Source organism: Pipra filicauda, unplaced genomic scaffold (assembly GCF_003945595.2).
Source record: "Pipra filicauda isolate LSUMZ 115617 unplaced genomic scaffold, ASM394559v2 scaffold24_size8852520_pilon, whole genome shotgun sequence".
NCBI classification, from domain to species: Eukaryota; Metazoa; Chordata; class Aves; order Passeriformes; family Pipridae; genus Pipra; species Pipra filicauda.
Window position 1 is genome coordinate 5,718,225 of NW_024104365.1, and position 19,894 is coordinate 5,738,118.

At 39.8% G+C, this 19,894-nt stretch overlaps 2 long non-coding RNA genes across 2 annotated transcripts; one reads left to right on the top strand and one right to left on the bottom strand.

Moving 5' to 3' along the window:
• Nucleotides 1-192: 192 nt before the first annotated feature.
• LOC120323385 lies at nucleotides 193-18,977 on the bottom strand. The gene is made up of 3 exons (XR_005563770.1): nucleotides 17,885-18,977; nucleotides 5,692-5,771; nucleotides 193-618 (listed from the first exon to the last, which is right to left on the bottom strand). It is a non-coding gene; the product is annotated as an uncharacterized LOC120323385 (long non-coding RNA).
• Nucleotides 5,345-6,294, top strand: LOC120323386. Its single transcript, XR_005563771.1, has 2 exons — nucleotides 5,345-5,591; nucleotides 6,148-6,294. It is a non-coding gene; the product is annotated as an uncharacterized LOC120323386 (long non-coding RNA).
• Nucleotides 18,978-19,894: the final 917 nt, after the last annotated feature.

The window sequence follows — 19,894 nt, forward strand, 5'->3', positions numbered from 1 at the left end:
GGGGACTGCGCCAGGCGCCCGGGACAGCGCTCGGGAACTGCGTGTGCCCTCGGCGGAAAGAGAGGAGAGATGGAGGAGTGGAGAAAGGGAAGGAAAAGGAAAAAGAAAAAGAGCAAAAGAAAAAAAGGGGGGAGCGAAGGGAAAATAAAGGAAAAGAGAAAATGAAGGAAAAGAGAAAGGGAAAAAGTGGAAAAAAACCCAAAACACAAAAGAAAATTAAGTAGTCTCCCGTTCTAACTGGGATAGGAGCATAAGTACACTGCAAATGATATTCCCACTTGTCAAACAGGTTTTATTGCAGACAAGCTGATTCCTCCCCAAAACTCTTGTTATTTTTAATATTTTTTTACCCTCATCCTCTTTAAGAAGTAAAACTTGCAACCTGAGCCAGTTGCTCTGATAGCAAGGCAAGTCTTGACTGTGTAGATAGCAGTGCTGGATGTGTCCTGTAGCTAGCTCCGTGTCCCATGGTGCTGCTCCATATACCTGTCACAGCACTGAAAATCCTTATAGGCACAAAGGTGTGAATAGCCACATCCGTGGAACTGCAGCTGACACATGTCAAGGAGGCTGAGAGGGTAAGGCCACCAACCCTGAGTGCCAGGTCCTTTACAGCATCTAGAATCACAAAAAGTAGTGTGGTGAACTTGGGAAAGCAAAATGTTGTTACAGCAAACTGGATGCTCTCTGCAAAATATTTCATCAGTACTTTAAAATCTGAGATTTATTGATCAGAGAACTTTGCAAGGATTTAGTACAGTCAAGCAAAAAATTCACAGACATATCTGATAATCTTAGAGGTGCATTGATTTTAGACCAGGACCCTTATTGTGTCACTATAATCATCTGGAAGTCCTTTGTGTGAGACATATGCAAAGACATTTTTCTCTCTCATATTCGCAAGTTCTGATGACAAAAACTCCATCAATATTTTTTAGAAAAGAAAGCCAAAAGCAGCCACACACACAAAATCAGTGCCACCAGTACAAAATATGTCATACAGTTATATGGATATTTAGAGACCAGTTTCTATATAATCCCAAATTGTTTATGCCATTCTGTAGATTAGTAAGAATCCCACTGAAATTCTTCCTCAGTGATCTATGAATGCCTTGTTAAGTAAAAGTCCAAGTTTATATCATTATTTTTGTTAGGACATTGAACTATTAAAGGACAATTTTTTGTTATACAAGAAGCATTAAAAAAGTAATGATTCAACTCTGTTCAAACTTTCTTTTTGAAGACATTTTTTAAAAAATCTGAAAAATTAATATTATTTTTCAAAAATATTTCAGGTTACCTGAAAAATCAAACTTCTTAAAATGAAAATATAAGAAGAAATAGTCCAAAGTTTTATGCTAGTTTAAAAAGTGTTCATAGTAATAAAAAGTTCCAAAAATTCTACTGTAAATAACCTAAAAATAATGAAAATAAACCCTTTCTGTTATTCTTCATAAGCAACATTCAGAAAGTTAAATACATAATGTACCCTATGGGTTCATGAATTTATTCTTCACCATCTGGTGGCCTAATTCTTACCTCTCACTGGCCTTGCATCAGTGTAACAGTTAGCAAGTCCATGGTTATACTTTTGAATTACAAAGATAAAAAGATATGCCTATTTACGGCCACCTTGCTAAATCTCTAGGGTTGTCAGATTTGTTAAATTAATAAGTGTTTTGAGGAAACAGGTTTCTCTGTAAATAAACAAAAACAGTAAACAGTAAACAAATTGCATTTTTGTCCTGTCGGTCAGACCTTCTCTCTTCATTTTACAATCTTAAAATGTGTTATGTTGGAAGGGGATCATCTAGTTCAACTCCCTGCTCCTTGCAGGACTATCTAAAACTAAACTGTATGATAGAGCATCATCCAGACAGCCCTTGGCCTCTGACAAGCTTGGTGCTGTGACCTCTTCTCTGTGGAGCCTGTTCCAGTGACCAAAAACTCTCTTGACAAAGAACATTTTCCCAGTGTTCAACAGGAATTTCCCCCGATGAATCTTCACTCTGTTTCCTCGTGTCCTGTTGCTGGTTGTCAGAGAGACCAGATCCTTCTCCATCGCCCTCCGTGAGGAAGCTGTAGTGTCTGGTAAGGACAACCCACAACCTTATCTTCTCAAGGTTAACAAAGAGTGACCTCGTATGCCTTGTCCTCAAGGCCTTTCACCACCTTGGTCACCCTCCTCTGGATACGCTCCAATGATCTGATGTCCTTCTTTTACTGAGGCACCCGCAACTGTACACAGGACTTGATATGGGCTGCACCAGCACACTGTAGAGTGGGACGATCACCTCCCTGGACTGGCTGATGATGCTGTGCTTGATGCACCACAGGACAGGTCTGGCTCTTTTGGCCACCAGGGCATATCATTGACTCGTATCCAACTTGCCATCTACCCAAACCAAGGAATCTCTTTGACATTTCTCTCTGGTCTCTCCACCAATTACGTGTAACCAGGATTACTCTGTCCCAGGCAGAGAATCTGGCACTTACTCTTGTCAAATTTCATGCTGTGGGTTATTGCCCAGCTCTCTAGTTTATCCTCATCTCTCTGTAAGGCCTCTCTACCCTGGAGGGAGTTTGCAGTTCCTCCTATTTTAGTATAATTGGCAAACTTAAGATACATTTAATTCCTGCATCCGGGTAATTTATAAAACTACTAAAGAGCACTGCCCTAAAATTGAACCCTGGGGAACCCCACTGGTGACTGGCTGCCAGCTTGATATAACCCCACTTACTGACCTATCAGCCAATTGCTCACCCAATAAATTATGAACTTGACTAGCTGTGTGCTGGACATTTCATCCGAAAGGACACTGTGAGAGACTGTATCAAAAGCTTTCTTAAAATCGAAGAGCCCACATCTACTGCCTTTCCATGGACAACTAGATGGGTGACTTTGTCATAAAAGGAAATTAATTTAGCGAAGCAGGACTTTTCCCTCATGAATCAGTGCTGGCTGTCACCAGTGACTGTATTGTATCTCAAGTGTTTTTCACTAACTCCCAGAAAAAATTTATCCATAATTTTACAAGTCACTAAAGTGAGACTGACAGGCCTGTAATTACCAAAGTCTTCCTTCCTAAAATTTTTGAAAATTGGGAGATCATTTGCTGTACTTCCAGTTGACTAGGACCTCTCTAGATTCACAATACTGTTGAAAAATAGTGGAGAGAGGTTCTGCAATGACATTGGCCAGCTTTTTCACTATACTGGCAGGGTCTCAGTGGTTCTCATAAATTTATATGCATGTAGCTGAAACAGTAAGGCCCAAAAAAATTCAGAGTCATCTGGGAGCTTATAATTTCCCCAATTACAGTCTTCCAAAACAGAGCTCAGGACTCAATGGTCTTAAAGAAAGAGGAAAAAAAGGCACTAAATGGCTCTCCTTTGTCTACATCTTGTTTTTGAGGTGACTGACCTAATCGAATAACGGACAACTATTATCTCTGGTTCTTCTTTTTTAGTTAACATATTTAACAAAGGAGCTTCTTTTGTTGTCCTTCACAGTGCTGTTGAGTTTGGACCTTAATTGAGCTTTGGCCACATGAATTTACTCTCTACATTGTGAACAGTATCTCTCTTGTCCTTCTGTGTTACCCTGTTTTCTTCAGCCCTGCGCTGTCTAATCTTTAGCTGAGATTCAGAGCTTTCTGAATCTTTTTCTTTGAATCTCTAAATAAGGTCATTTAGATCAGTCTTTACTAGCTTATTTGTTTGTTTGTTTGTTTTTAAGTCCAGATAGACGTATTCACCAATTTTAACACCTTGTTAAAGCCTCCTATCAACCCCTTCATTCTTTCTGTAGCCAGAAGTCTTGATATTTCAGTACAACAAAATGTGAATTCTTGTGTGTATAAGAGATGAAGCTGTTCAACTTCTTGTTGGACAGGCTCTCTGTTGTCACACCATCTCATATGCATCCCCTTCAGGGTGTGAGTGAAGGAATAAAAGTTTCTTCACATGACTTTACTGAGCATGGCCTTAGACTTGCCTTAGGCCAAACCATGATTTTACATAAGAAATTGGAGAGTGGATGTTATGTTAAACATTTTGAAATTAATGAAATTAATTCACTGTTTAATTTTTCTTGATGCCTTAGACCTTTGAGGTCCAGAACACGGTGCTGTCTTTGTCCAGGAGGGTGAAAATACTGTAAAAAACCCATAGTGCCATCATGCGACACACGTGTATTTCCGAAGATCACATTGTGACCTTGATTTTATGAACTTCAGGCATGTAGTTTAATCAGGTAACTACTTTCAAGCCTGTAAGATGGGAACCTCATTTTAATGATAGTTCTTTGCAAATTTAGCTCTTGAGTGATTGTTGAAGATAAACACATGGGAAATAAGAGGACAAAAGTCATGAAACAGACAACAACGGGCAGCTTGAGAAGAGGCTTAAAGTCTTGTTCTCAATGTACGTCTTTTTTTTGCTTTCCACAAAAGACGCATGTTGAGGAGTGCTAGACTTCAAAATGGAAAGAAATAACAAAATAAAAGCAAATTTATTTACAGGGATGATATGCTTAAGGGACGTTATACTTAGGGGATGAGACACAGCAACTCAGGTTATTTATATCATTGATTTTAATAATAACGGATCTCTTCATAATACTATTTCTTTCAATTTCCATTAAATAAAGTCTTTAAGATGTCTTAGAGGGCAAAAATAGTTGTAATATGATTCTAAAATGTAGGAATTTTCCTGGAGCCAGATCCAAAGGGGGGCACCCACAGTCAAGCCCTCTCTCAACCAGGGTACATCCAAGATGAATTTGACTCACCGGTGTCATAAACATTAGCCTAATTCAGAGACTGCTCAAAGTTTTCAGCTGACTGATTGGGCATTCAGTCAGACCTCACCTTTCGGCCAACATAAAATGCTCTACCATACTGACCCGAATGCTCGTATATATTGTCATTGCTTTTTCCCCTTTATAAAAATTATGTTGGAAGAATATGTTGGAAGGTAGCCAGCAAGTACCTTAAGCCTATACAAGTTTATTATTTCCTTAATAGGTTGACACTGTCAGACAGATTCCTACAGTACAGCAAAAAGTTTGGTTGATATTTAATTTGGAGTTATGTCATATCAGACTGTGAATATTTAAAGTTCTTTAAAAAATTAATTTCCTGGAGGACAGCCAGTTTTTGGGAGTTATTTCTCATAATGTGTTTCTCATAATAACCTTCCCTTGGAAGTATGGGCTACAGAAATGGGGCCTTTGTCTTCTCTTCAAAGGCTGCAGGAGCATTAAGAGAATTCCAAGTACATGACAACATAGGGTGTGGTAGACAGGAGTCCTGCCTTTCCTGCTTTCAACCAGTTACATCACAATGCCGGTATTCTTTGTCAGATGCTTCTAGGAAGCAATCGTTATTTGTTTATTCAAACCAACACCCAGAGGAGGGTGACGTGTTTTGAGAGAGATGTTCACTGGTCATGCTTTGGTGTCACATTGCGTGACTCCGGCTTGGGGAGGGTAATGATGAACTTCTTAAGTGGGTCCCTTAGGAGGAATGAAGATACTCTGTAATGAAAGAATGACTGCAGATGAGTGAAGTCAGGTAGACTAACAGAAGGTATTAATAATCACCATCAAGATGACTATTCCTCAAATCCACTAACAAAATAAAGTCTGGTGCTTGTTTATAGAATAAGACAAGTTTAGGTCATACGAACCAAAGTCTGATTGTGTGGGGGATTCAGCGTGTAGGAAGTTCACTCCAAAGCAGGCTTTCTCCAAATCTGGCTGTGTGCAGCTGTAAGAAAGAGAACTATGAAAGCCTGAAATAACTATCAGGAGCACCTTGCTCTGACACACTATTACCTCCACAGCAGCCTCAGGAGGAATACCACTGCTGTGCATTGTCCTGTGTCCAAATTCCAGGGAACACTGGAACATGAACATGGTGATGTGAAAGTAGCAGCCCATTTTATTTATGTTAGTTTTGACACACTGTCTCAGTGACACCTTCTAAAAGCTATTAATCTCCTTTCTGGAACTCCTTGCCGTGGTCTGGGAGAAGAGAGCAGAAAAGGGAAAGCAGTAACAGCATTCAGAAAACCAGATTATTATTATTTTCTTGCCTTTGTTTAAAGGGAGGAGATGAGACTGCTGCACTTACTGTTTCACAGGCTTGTACAAGAACCCAGATGAATCAGAACTGAAAGCATAGAGAAGGTCCAGTTTTTCAACGTGTTCACAGCAACTTGTACCAATGCCTCCTGCTGAGTTCAGAAGCATTAATCATTGCACATGGAGAACATAGAAGCGTATCTAAAGCATTATTATTCTTTCTCTGCTGCTTTTACCCATGTACATACATGATTTCCTTAGGTGCTACCGCCACTAGGCAGAGATTGTAAGTACCATTTATAATCCGCTTTACTTTAAAAATATATGGGACAACGAACTACACCTATGGGTCAAGCTTAGTATAAAAAGCTTAGAGGTTGTGGTAGTCATTTGCATGAGAGTTACAGTGGCATTGATATATATAAGGCTGTAAGCAATACTGGAGACTGTACGTAGAATTCTGTGCAACACCCAAGAGCATGCAGGCATCTCAATAACCTTCAAGGTCAGTGGTTTAATTTTTTTCCCAGTTACAAACTTCATAATATTTTCCTGCATAAAAATACATTACTGCACAATAGCTTTAAATATCCTGACAGTAGTTTATACAGACAAGTTAACAAAACAAGCCTAAGAAACCGTCTACAGATCTCCCACGATTTTTGAGCCTCTGATTGAAAAAGTATTTCATTGAGCTGTGCTCCCAATGCACCAACAGAACTGAGTCCTTTAGCTGTTGTGAAATTAATAATGTGCATCAGTTTTACAAATAAAATGAACAAGAGACCTCTAGATGCAACAATCTAAATTTAAGACTTATTTTTTTCTGGGACAAAAAAATTCCAAACATCCAGGATCCCTTAGATTTATGCCAAAACCTTCAAATCATGGCCAAGTTTTGGGTTATATCACACTTACATAAAAAACCAAATTGAACTTCTAGAATTAGTCAGATCTGACACATAAGGAAGTAGAACAACATCCTATGACTTATGCTCATCTTATGCAGTTCTGACACATTACGGGAGGAAATGTGACAGTTGCCTAGTTGTATTTCTAAATCCTTCAACTGTCAACCCTTCTAATATCATGGATGAATCATAACATAAAGCTTGATTATGAGGACTTTTTTTGGCTATGACATTTAATATTATTTTATTGCAACATGAATTCCAGACACCAGTCTTTTGCTGGAGTCATTTTCATGTTTACTGCTGACCTAGTTGGACCTACACACAAGCACCAATAATTTTATTCTATTAAAAATCTCAGCCTGAGCAGTGATTGGAGAAAACATTATCAAGCATCCACAGTGGGAAGATCAGGTGAAAGATGTGTAACACTTAAGTTAGAGAAAATTTGTGGGGACAATTTTTTGTTGTGATGTATGGAGGTAGGAAGGTTACCTGAAGATCACTTCTTGTCTTGAAGAGGGGAAAAAAACACAGGGGAAAATGCTGGATGCATTAGTATAACACAGTCAAATAACAATGAATTAGTGTCCAGGAAACCTTGGTTCTCTTTTCACATATTCTGAGGCCTTTGGGAAAATCATTTCAGTTCTATATGTACCATGTCCCTATCAGTAGGGTGAATTCAATTTGGCATCTCAGTTAGAAACTTTTCAAGCCTTATTCTTGCTTATCTGGACGTAGAATTATTAAGTACTTTATTATTACCAGAGGTTATCACTACTTCAGTTTCTAGTACTTTGCTTCCCAAATATAGACTGGATATCTCTGTTCACAAAGGGAAGGAGTTTCCATGCTACTAAAAATGCAACAACCTTTGTGAGACTCGGAACAGCAGGGTCTTTCCTCATGTTGCCTAAAAATCAGGAGAATAAGACTCAGCAGACAATGTCAGTATAGTTAAGACAGAGAGCAGGTCTTTAATGAAGACCTTCTGGCACGCACCGTGTCCAGGGTTTCTACAGTTTTATGGTACTATCCATCCAATCTGAGAACTAACTTCCTCCAGATCCTTCCCAGAATTGCCCCCCCTGGCATGTCTCCCCGGGACTGGGTGAGGGGTCTCAAGATCCATTTCTTCCTCATCTTCCTGGATCTCCTTCTGGCACATATTATCTTTGGAGCTTCTTCAAGATTCTGGGCCTTCAACATTGCTTTAGGTACAAGATACTTTGTTATTCCAGTCTAGAGTGCCTCTATTCTTAAACAGGATGTGTTTGCTATAGACCTTCCTTGAAAAAGAACCTAAACACGCCTAAAGAATTTAGAAAATTCTATATGGAGTGTAAGAATAGGATTGGGTAAGTGTCAGCTGCTATTCTAAAGTGTGAGAAACTACACAGCTATACTAAAATCTACAAAAAGCTAAAAATCCTAAAAATCCTAAGGCATCACTCACATAATCCTCATGTGCCCTCATGAAAGCATCAAGTGTATCCCACTGAGGTACCAAAGATACTCTTTCCTACAACAGTTTTTGTTTAGTCTTTATGAGTATACTTTCAGTCCTTCTAGCAAGATAAAATCAAACAGTAAAATCAACACGTTTCTTTAAAATTTCCTTAGCAACTTCTAAAGAAAGGAATAGACGAGTTGGCTGACAGTAAAGTAAGGTGGTCTCAGAAACCATACACATAAACACTGCTCTGTTTACTGCTTACTCCTACAAACAAACCAGAAATGATTTTGGAGAACTTGTCCTGAGCCCACAGGGACATGCTAACCTTCTACCTTCTCTCTCTTTTCCCCCATTCCCCTTCTTTTCAGAGTGTGTCAGCAACACTGCATACTGAATTGCAGCCTCGAGTCTCAACATAAGCAGTCCTGTGCTATGTCCTGGCACAGCTGAGTGAATGGGTCATGGTCAGGTGAAGAATGTTGTACCAATTCTTTTTGGCTCAGTAATACGATGAATCTTTGTGGGTGCCAAAGACAGAGATGCCTAGAAAGTCTACATTTCTACTGTACTTTGTTTCTTGCTTCAAGCTTTCTAGTGATTTGCCAAAGTACGGGTACATCTGTGTCTTTTTGTATCTTCAGCTTTGGCCAGGGATGCTGATTAGTTGTACAGCCTCATCTTGCTTTCTCAGTAGGGTCTCTGCCAACATCAGTTCACTCCAGGTGGATAGCACTGGTGTGAAAAGCAACTGTTTTACAATGATTTTTAACTGTTTGGTTGAACAGATTCCTTGCACCTGGCTCAAACATTTTCCAGTCCTTGCTGGTAGCAGTTGGACTGATGACCTTGAAGGTCTTTTCTAACCTAAACAATTCTATGATTCCACAATTTTGTGTTGTGAAAAACAGTTGCTTTGATTTAACTTGTCTTTCTACATTACTAACTATTTACATTATCATGGCTGTTCCTGAAACTTCATTTCTTCCTACTATGTATATAAGAAATATTTCTCTGTAAAAAGACTTGTGAAGGTAAGTCATGGGATAAACATGCTCTTGCAGATGAATCCTTCAGACTTTTCTTACCATCTCCAAGACTAACATACATGACAAAATGGTAGACCCCTGTAGCATATGATGAAAACATTCTAACCACAGGGATTATGACACTGGAACCCAGTGTCTTTATGCATTGGTTCAAGTCTTTGGAGAAAATGTACACATTTTCTGCTATAACAACTGCAATTAAAGGGCTGTCACTAGGCTGTGTAAGTTTTCAGTTAAGATTTAGCCCTGCTACCTCTTTCCTTGTTAACAAAATTACCTTTTCCTGCAAACAGGATAGAGGCACTGCAGTACTAGTCCTAGAAATTAAGCACACAGAAGTTGGGAAAGTGTTGCAAGAATGACTATAACTCCGTGAAGCGCAACTCAAACCGTCTTGTTCTGTATTCTATTGCAATTAATTATGTGATCACAGGCTTTAGTTTCAACCACATCTTACTTTTTTACATTCAACTGCTTCCTGACTCAACATAGTTTCTCTCACCCACGTCTTTCAGTTCCTGCCCTCTTTTAACCTTTTTGTTTCAGTCTTAATTTTCTTACTCTGTTAGCCCTGAGCTAACTGATGAATGTCTGATTTCCATCCTGTCAATGAAGTGCCATTCCAAGACCAATAATATCACAAATTCATAGAATGGTTTGGAAGAGACCTTGAAGAACATCTAGGCTTCCCCTTCTGTTATGATCAGGGACACCATCCACTAGATTAGGTTGCTAAAAAAATAAAAAGAATCAAAACCCCATTTCTCATTCTTTCTTCTCTTTCACTTACAACCCAGTGAGCTGTTAAATTCCCTGTTATAACTCCAAGCCATTAAGAAGCATCATGTGAGACCAAGAAGCTGTTTATTTTCCATCTTTCTTTGCTTAAACCTAGACCCTTTCTAGCTCAGTCTCCTGAAGTTGTATTATTCAGAATCATTTTTCATTTGATAACACTTTCCCCCCTCATCTTCTGTCTGCCTGTTTCCCTTCCACTCACTCTCTTCCAGTCTCCTTAACCTACACCTGACTTTCAAGTTTTTGATTTGTGCATTTTTCAGTTTAGTATTTTTTGGTGGGGAATGATTGTTGCTGTTGTTGTTGTTGTAGCTTTGTTTGGAGGGCTCAGTAAAAATGAAGAAGAGAGTTCTTTCTGCTTTTGCTCCTGAGACCTGATTCCACATTTGGACTTGTTAAAAGCAAACATCAGTGTCTGTCATAGCAGTCAGTGACAGACTCAATGGTGCATGCACCTACTCATTGCACTTGGCTGCAATGGGGTACAGTGAAGACCCTCTGATCATTCAGGAAGCATGTTACATGAAGGAATGAAAGTCATTGAGGGGTTTAGTAGTTCAGAGTAGAGAAAGCCAGCTGAGCATCAGTAAGATACCCTTTTCAACAACAGTCAGGTCTACAGCCTTTGTGGGTATATTACATACATTTTAGGTGTAAAGTGAAGAGGTGCTAGAAGAGAAGAAACACTTTATGAGCATATATCCAAACATAAAAAAATTGACTTGTCAGTTTATTAGTTGGGTTTTTAGCTAGTACCTCCCCCATTTTCTTCTGCATGGTAAAAAGTGTTTCTTGGAGTTTCCACATGTCTTCTACCTCTCCTCTTTTAAACAAAGAGAGAAAAAACCCCAAAACTTCAAAATTTCTCTAATCTTATTTCAGTAGCTGCCATGAAAATCTTCTATTTTACTAGGCTACATAAACTTGCTCAAGGCTGTTGCAGGTGAACTGTGTTCAACAGGCCAAAATGATGTCAGTGTCATAACTGATTTCCCTGGACCAGCTCAGAAGAACCATGAACCCTTGAAGCTTGCTTTCCATTTTAGGGATGCCAATATTGTTCCAGTTTCAGCCTTGTTAATGGAAAGAGACAGACATCTGGTCATGTCTCATCTGGTCATTGTTTCAGTACTGTGAAAGAGTTTAGACTTTCTAAGAGATTTGTAGAAATAAAAACCATTCTGTGGCTTTAGAATTTGTGGTTTGACCCTGGAAAGAATTAAGATTTAAAGGCTGAAGTTTTGCGTCTGGGATACAGTACATTGCTGAGAAATTGAAAGAACTAATACTCCTAAGAATTAGCCATTTTTTCCCCATGTTAATGTTTACATATTAATTTTCAGATATTAATCCAATATGGGCCAAGGTGAAGAAAGGCTGTATTTTAAGAAAGGGCTATCACTCCTACTAGGCATAGAACTGGACTGCAGAAAATATGATTCTACTCAGGGCCTGAAGAATTGTTAAAAGGAGTTCATATACTCAGTAAACTACTGGGAGCACAGCCATTCTAATATTGTGAGAAATGCCAAAGCAGCTAAATAGTGTTTGGTTCAAGCAAAGGCCAGTTTGATCAAACTTACTGGGTAAGCTGTAGTTACCACACCCTACCTTCCCGTTGAGTGTTTACAATGGAAACATCTTTTCATATTATATTGAAGTGAAATAAAGTCTGTTTATTTGTAATATAATAGCGATTGTATAAAATTAAATAATGTAAATTAAAAGAGGAAAGCATGGGAAGCAGCAGCATTAATGCAAAGCAGAGCTATAATAACAGCGCATGCACTACAAAGAGTAGTGTAAGATTCTTTTTATTAGATGCATTCATAAGGAGAACATGACTTGCAAAGCCATTCAAATTTCTTTTTGTTCAGCTTGGATGGCCAGTTTAAACTTCCTGGTTTCGTAAGCCAATTGTGATATATTACTACTGTCTGGAACAATGAAGACATTCAAGATCCTGAAACCTTCCTATCACATGAAACTAAGTAATATTAAGGAGCATATTTTCAGTTTTAGCAAAATGTCAGGGAACAAACTGCTCATTCCTGGTTTTGTTGTTACAGCAGTGTAGGTGTGAAGTATTCTACACATTTGCCATGTAAGAAGTGGAAGATAGGATTGTTCTTAATTATATGTTTAGAATCAGTATTATGCTCGTTTCTGTACTTCAATATAAAAAAATGTTAGCTATATTCCTAACAGTAGAAACTGGTCATGTATTCAAGGCAAAAATAACTCAAAGAAAAAAGAATCACAGTCATAAAGGACAAAATATATATGTTACCAGAGCTCAACACAGTTTCAACAGAAGCTAAGGCATATTATTCTCAGCATCCATTAACTCAGTCTATAGAGAGGGTGCTCCTCAATTCTTTGTATATGAAGAAGCTATTGAGGTCCACACACTAAAATTCCTAGCACAATGAAGCCAGGGAACGTAGTTTGACACTCAGACACCCATTAAGCCTGTTTAAATTCTTTTAGGATTGCTTCCCATCAGGCAAAGGTACACGTAAAACTTGTGCACTCCATAATTTAAGTATTGTCCTCTTGCTTCTTTTTAGTTCTCCCCACTGCCCCAGGAAATTGCTGATCACTTGCAACAGTACTTCCTTCTGCCACTTAAGCCTTCCTCTGGAGTGCCTCCATGCAGTCATGCAGTGCAGCTCAACAGATCTCTACACTTGTCATTGATCTTCCATCCTCAGAACCTCTGATTGTTCTTGCCAGGTCATGGTTCTGAGGGAATAGCTGGAAAGTTTGAGAGTCATTTCTGTTCCATATTTAATTTCACTAAGAAGAATTTCTGTTTTCTGGGACATCATCAAGAAACTGGTTTACAGGTCAAATTTCCATCTAAAACATTCCTATTTCCATCCACTGTGGGAAGGTTGATGGGTAGATGGTGGAAGGAAGCTTGAAAAGGCCCAAAATGCTTTTGACAGCACCACTCAATTTGTACAGGTTCTAAAGGTGTGGTTACTTTCCAGTCTCAAAAAATTTCTATGGAAGAACTATTATTTTTAATTCAAGTACAGTGGTGTTTCCCTCCTTTCATTAGAAATGTAAGTGAATGAAGCTGATAGATTTTTGAGACAAGATATTAGGTTCTTTTATTTGTTAAATCCTCTGGATTCTGGTATTTTATAAGTTCAGTTCATGGATTCATAGACTTACAGAATGGTTAGGGTTGAAAGTGACTTAAAAGATCCTCTAGTTCCAGCCCTCCTGCCATGAGCAGGGAGACCTTCCACTAGATGAGCTTGCTCAAAGCCCCATCCAACCTGGCCTTGTAGAAGATTTGTTTTAGTACACAAGCAAAATAATTTCTTGGATTCTCAAGATTTCATAGGAAGTATCAACTCGCTGTTGCTATCAACTGTGAATTGGCTTGCTGTGAAGACAAACCTTCTTTCTTTGGAAATTTCAAGACAATAGCAGACAGGTTCTGTCTTCTGAAGTAGGACAAAGGTACTCTTGTTGGGAGCATATTACTAGCTTTTGAGCCAGTTCTAAGTTTTGCACGTAGAGCCTCCCAGGGAAATGACAGCAACTCAACCCCAGAACTGGCATGAATCTTGTAGGCTCTCCTAGCAAAGATGCCACACTCATTATTTGAAGCACAGGGCCTCTCATTGTCCCCAGATCATGGGAGGTCAGGAAGTACATGAAGAGCTGGTCATATTGCTGTCCTACTTTCTACCTTGCTGTGGAAAGATTTACTTTTGACATCTTAAAGATGTCATGCAACCCTTCCGCTCTTTTTCCTTAGCACACCACTTGATGTCAACTACTGTTTGCTTATTAGATAAAGGGGACAGATGTTTATTCACAGCAATAGCAGCTATACAGTCAGGCTCAAGATCTGTCACAAATGCAGTAAGGTCTGTGTTTGCCCTTGCACTGATTAGAAAAAAGAGTGCCACAAGATAAATGTCAACGAAAGTGGTGCTGAAGGCTGATCCTATTTATTATGGGAAGTGAACAGTGTTATCAAAGTTGTCAGGTGCAGAAAAGTCAGTTAGTACAGACAATGTTGATATTTTTGAAAAGAATAAAATGAAGAGAACACATTCAATTACTGCCAGGAATGAGTCTTCACCCTCCCCCAAGACAATTACTTTAAGTGCTATAAGGAGAGGAAATAACTCATTATTTTAAGTGTCCTGAATTGCTTCCATCCCTTCCCAGTTCCCTGGAAAATATTTAACCTGAAACAAACACAGTGATATCAATAGTCTTTATCATCTTTTAACAGTAACTTTAACACTTATGAGTAGGGATTGAGGGACAAAAAAAAAAAAAATAAAAAAAGTTCTATGCTGATTTATTTCCTGTCCAGATAGGCAAAGCACACCCTTACTAAGTATAAACAAACTAATGGCAAACACCAGTGTCCTTTAAGGTCAAACAAAATATCATTCTCTGTTAGTGATGCTTTTTGGTTTTGTGGGAAGTGGAGATCTATTTCAAGCATATGTAAGCATGCAGCACACCTCCAACCTCAAAGGATCAGTCCCATCCTTGTGGCTCTGCGCCCCCATCCAACTGACAAGTTCAACAAGAATAATCTGTGGATCTGTCCCAGTGACCTCACCAATACAGTTTTGCATGTTCATCCAAACCCCGGTCCTTGACTGATGGTCCTCCAATAGTCAGGCCTAAACCACTCTCAGACATTCTATGTGCCATTTAGTACATGAGTCTTGCAGTATCATTTGCTCTGAAGCCAGACACAAAATGTAAATTCAGCCTGTGGGATGTTTTCATCTGCTAAACCAAATTCTACTAACCCAAATTCTAGCTACCAAAACAACAGTTCAGTCCTTGCTCGTTCGAGACCTAATCTCTTAGTACACCAGTATGGCTTTTATAATTTGATTTATTTATTTTCATATTGATTTGTAGTATTTTCTCTTTGAACAAGCAACCTTAATCCAGATTAACAAATCTGTTTCTGACATTATCTATATCCTAGCACACACCTTTCTACAAAACATCCCTTAAAGGCATCCACTTTAACATATACTCAGCAATCCCAGTCAGGACCACAGCGACCTATATTTAAATACCTCTTGATGATCTGAGTCACGTACCCTTCCCCACTACCTTCACTAAATAAAAATGTAGTCTTGAAAACTCTTCTCTTCAAAAACGTTGTTCTTTCTGCTTTTCTCCCCTGCCAGAACAAATATCAATCCCAATACTATAATTAATTTAACCCCCCCACATTCTATAAAATAAGGTAAGACCTGGATGAAGCCTTCCAAACCAGTTATGGTGGGGGGAAAACAGTTTTTCCCCTGAAGTTATAAAATGGTAAAACCCCAGGGGGTGGTGACCCTTGGGGTTTGAGCCAATGAGTGCTTCTGCAAAATATAAACATATCACACTTAGACCGGAAAAGAAAGTAGTGGTAGTTGTTGTTGAAGGAGTAGCCATGTTGTGAAGCCACGAGGAGAAAGGGCAGGAGCCCCCCTGTGGGGCTCTGCCCCCCCCCCCAGCCCTGGCTGGGGGGCTACAGGGACTTGGAACAGCGTAAGGCTGGGCTAAGTACCTGTGGCTGAGAGCTGAAGGAGTTTCTCTAATGTAAGAAGCAGCAGGAGCAGTGGCAGGAGCAGCGTACGGAGGGCAGAGAGCCAAGAGATAAGAGAGAAGCAGCAGAGGCATTGCAGCCAAGGATGAGAGACACAGAGTTGTCTGAAGAGAAAGAGAGCCAGAACTAAGCAGAGAGAGCAGAACTAAGCTCTACAGAGACAGAGTTTGGGGTAAGAACTGAACCAAAACCCCGAAACTCCTTTTGTGACCTCTCCTAAGTGGAGAGGATGGACTCCTACTGAATGGAAGTCCTAAGATGCAGCATGCACTGCAGAGAGGAGCTGAAAAGCTCAGGCGTCCTGGAAAGTTAGACCAGGATGGCCAAAGGAATGCAGAGGAGGGCTTTCGCCCCCCCGCTGCTTTGAAACAGAGCACGGAGCTCTGCAAAGGGGGCTTGAATCCCCTGAAGATACGGACCGTCATGAAGGCTTCTGTGTTTCGTTGACATGATGTGGTGAAGCGACCTTTGTCCAGGTGAATGCAGCCCACGGAAGATAAGACCCTCGCTTGGAGTTGAAGGGCCATGAGGACTTGGATACCCCCTCGTGTGTACTGGCAGAGATTCAGCTACAACTGCTGCATGAAGTGAGATATACTGCTGCCCTGGAGAGAGAGAGAGATAGACTGCTGCCCTAGAGACACCGCTGCTCTGAAAGTGGAAAGGATCTCTTCCTTCTTCCCTCCTGGACTTTTATTTGGAAGGGAGAAGAGATTTGATCCATTGTCAATACTATTTTGTCATGGTAGAGATAGTTGAGATTGTGTGTGTAATGTATTGTAATATATATTTGTACAGTCATTGTAATATATAACCCTTTCCCCCCATTTTTAGTTTTATATGGTGTCTGGAAAACCCATCTCACACTGGGTTGAGATGAGGGAGGGGGGCTTGCCACGACCCGCGGGGAAAGGAATAGGATCGGGCACTGCAAATCAGGGTTTTCACACAGTAGAGGTCGAGGAGCAATGCCAAACTTTATTGGGGAAACAGTAACTTATATAGGGTAGGTTTAGGGGTGGAGTTTGGGTTAGGGAGGAGCATAGGACTGACAACTCAGGGATGAAGGTGATTGGGCAACTGGGTAAGGAGGGGAGGAGTTTGGGTGTAACTGGAGGAATGGGCCAATGACAGCTACCTCTGCACTGCACCAAATACTAACCAATGGCAGGCAGAGGAGCGGGAAAACAGGGAAAAGGCGGGAAAACTGTGAGGGGAAGAAGAAGACAATATGGAGGGTGATTTTAAAAACAACAACTGGGGGTATACATCACAATATAACAATACAACAATGAACTGGGGAGAACTGGGGTAAAACTGTCAAGTCCATGAGGTGTCACATCCGGTATGAAAGAGTCCAGTTCAGTATACAAGTGTCCATTTATGGGTTATAGATCCTTCTCCATGCTTCATATCTTTGCCATTCTGTTTCATCTCCTCCAACAGGGGCTTGAACTCGAGAATTGGATTTTGGGGCCCTCAAACCATGGGACAAATATCAATCCCAATACTATAATTAATTTTAACCCCCCACTTTCTATAAAATAAGGTAAGACCTGGATGAAGCCTTCCAAACCAGTTATAATATTGTGCACAATTACTGAAGTCTCCAGTAAGTCTCTAATACAGCTCAGGAAAGTAATCCTCATTTCTTGGAGTCCCCTTCCAGCGTCCACTCCCATACCTCCGAGCAGATCTAACCCAGCTAGATTTAGACCATCAACAGTAATCTGCAATTACATATTCATGCACTGTGATATCACCCCACTGCTTTGCCTTAGCTGCTGGTGCTTGCATGGCCTAAAGTAGAATTATGTAGTTAACAGAAGCCACTGTGAGCATTAAACTTCTAGGAAGGCCCTCCAAAGCCCAACCCTCTAACTACAGCTGATATACTTCTACTGTCTTGAAATGCTTAATCTATAGCTTGCTTTAGTTAAGCAAGTAAAAACATTAATAGCCTCTGATGACAGCACTTACCTAGCAGAGACTGTAGCCTGAATCTCCTATCCGGATGTTTCCTGATCCTAATTAAGCTTTGTCTGCCTTGGGAGAAGAGCCAAATTGCTGCCTCAGGAGGTGACTAAGACTAAAGACCAGGTTTGACTTCAGGCTCAGGTTAATTGCAGCCAGATAATTGTTATCACCACAGATATAAATTTTTCCAAGTGTCTCCGGTTTGATCTGTAAAGTCTTAAATACAGTGAGACCTTTCAAGCCTACTTTTGCCAACTTCAAGATAATCCTACCTGCAGTTCTCGGTGGATCTCCTGGCACCAACCTTTCCCTTAGATGGTCTGCTTTGTCCTATGCTTGTTCCTCTGATAACCCATATCTAGGAAGGTGTTGTCTGAAAGCACTGATTTTAGATGGAAGAACACCATGCTTAGCCATAGGTGAAGAATGTGTCAACACAAATTCTAACCTTTTAGAAATCTAAGTTTTCTTTCTGATTTGTAAGGAAGTTACTCTCTGTGCTTCATGAAGATGTCCAGACATATGGTCAGTGCCCATAAATAGCCTGGGATAGAGAAATGTGGAGGTTTTACAAGCTAGTTCTACATGCTGTTTAGACATAAGGAAAGTCTTTTTGAGTTAGACATTAATGGCATAATCCTTATACAACGATGAAGTAATTCAAAAACCTGAATCTTTAGGGAAGTATCTATTCACTTACAAATACTTGGTGATGTCAAGCTAATAGTCAAGCAAGCATTTGGCTTTCTTGGTCACAAAGTGCTACTATGAAATTCTGTTTTATTTTTAAAATACAATCTTTGGTCTGTGGACCCTTTTCTCTGAAGTAAGTGGAAGTCCAGAAAAACATGCAATACCTCAATGCGTATTTTTATAGTGTCCCAGATGTCCTTCCAGAGCCTTGTTCCTACGGAGGAACCAGAGCTACAGTCATTATCTCACCCCTTTATCCGGTTTCTTGGTCTCACTCTCCCAGGTGTTGAAGGAGCCATGTCTACACAAACCATCTATCATGTGCTCATCTCTCGGGGACTATCACAAGTGTGAATTCAATGTCACCAAACTCTGCTGACAGATGATTAAAATTTCCCTCTTCTCCTCCAGATTCTGCATGCCTAGAACATCAACACAGTGTTATTTGAGAACTTCCATTTGCTTTTCTGTCTGGAAAAGCAACACAAGGTGATTGAGAAACCAGAAACTGTGCTGAGAAGTGCTGGAGCACAAGGGCTGAAGGTGATTCACTCATTTATGGTAGGCTTACAATGAGACGTAGAGGGTCTGGAGAGTCCCTGGCCCTGAAAGCACCCTCGGACAAAATAGCTGCGCTGGTTGCTACATCCAGCTCCTGGGGAAGACCCATGAGCACCTAGTACCACACTGCCTGCCTACCTCCTCCTGGGTTGTAGGAGAGACTATTGCCTGCAGAAAGGGGTGATAAGAAAAGGTTGTTTTTTCAGTTTGGTTTTGGAGCTTTTGAGAAAGTTATTAGAAGGCAAAGCACATTATTTTTGCATAATACACATGATTATCAAAAAATAAACAGGATTTTTTGCTATCCTGAAAATAATGCTGTGCTAGAGTGACAGAGAAAGAGCTACTTGAACAGAAAGGCTCATGCAGGAGGGAAAGAAACTACAGGCCTTTAGAGACAGGTAAGTATTTCCATAATGAAATACTCATTACTCCTTTTTGAAACGTAATCTGAAAACTTGATTAAAACAAGAAATATTCATTTACATTTTAGCTCCCATTTTCCTGTATGGCTTCCCATCCCTTAAGCTTTCTTAATTTTTTAATTGTCTTTTTTTATTTCCTTCATTTTTTCATCTTTTTATTTGTTTTGTTTTGTTTTCCTTTCACTGGTCAGCAAAGCATTCAATTATCATACTTTGGATGGAAATTTTCAAGTCAAAACTTTGGATGAAAATATTTTGCAGAAGGGAAAGTTTCCCTTCAAATAAGTGAAGTTTATCCACGTGCATAGGACCTGCTTTCAGTAAGGTGATGCCA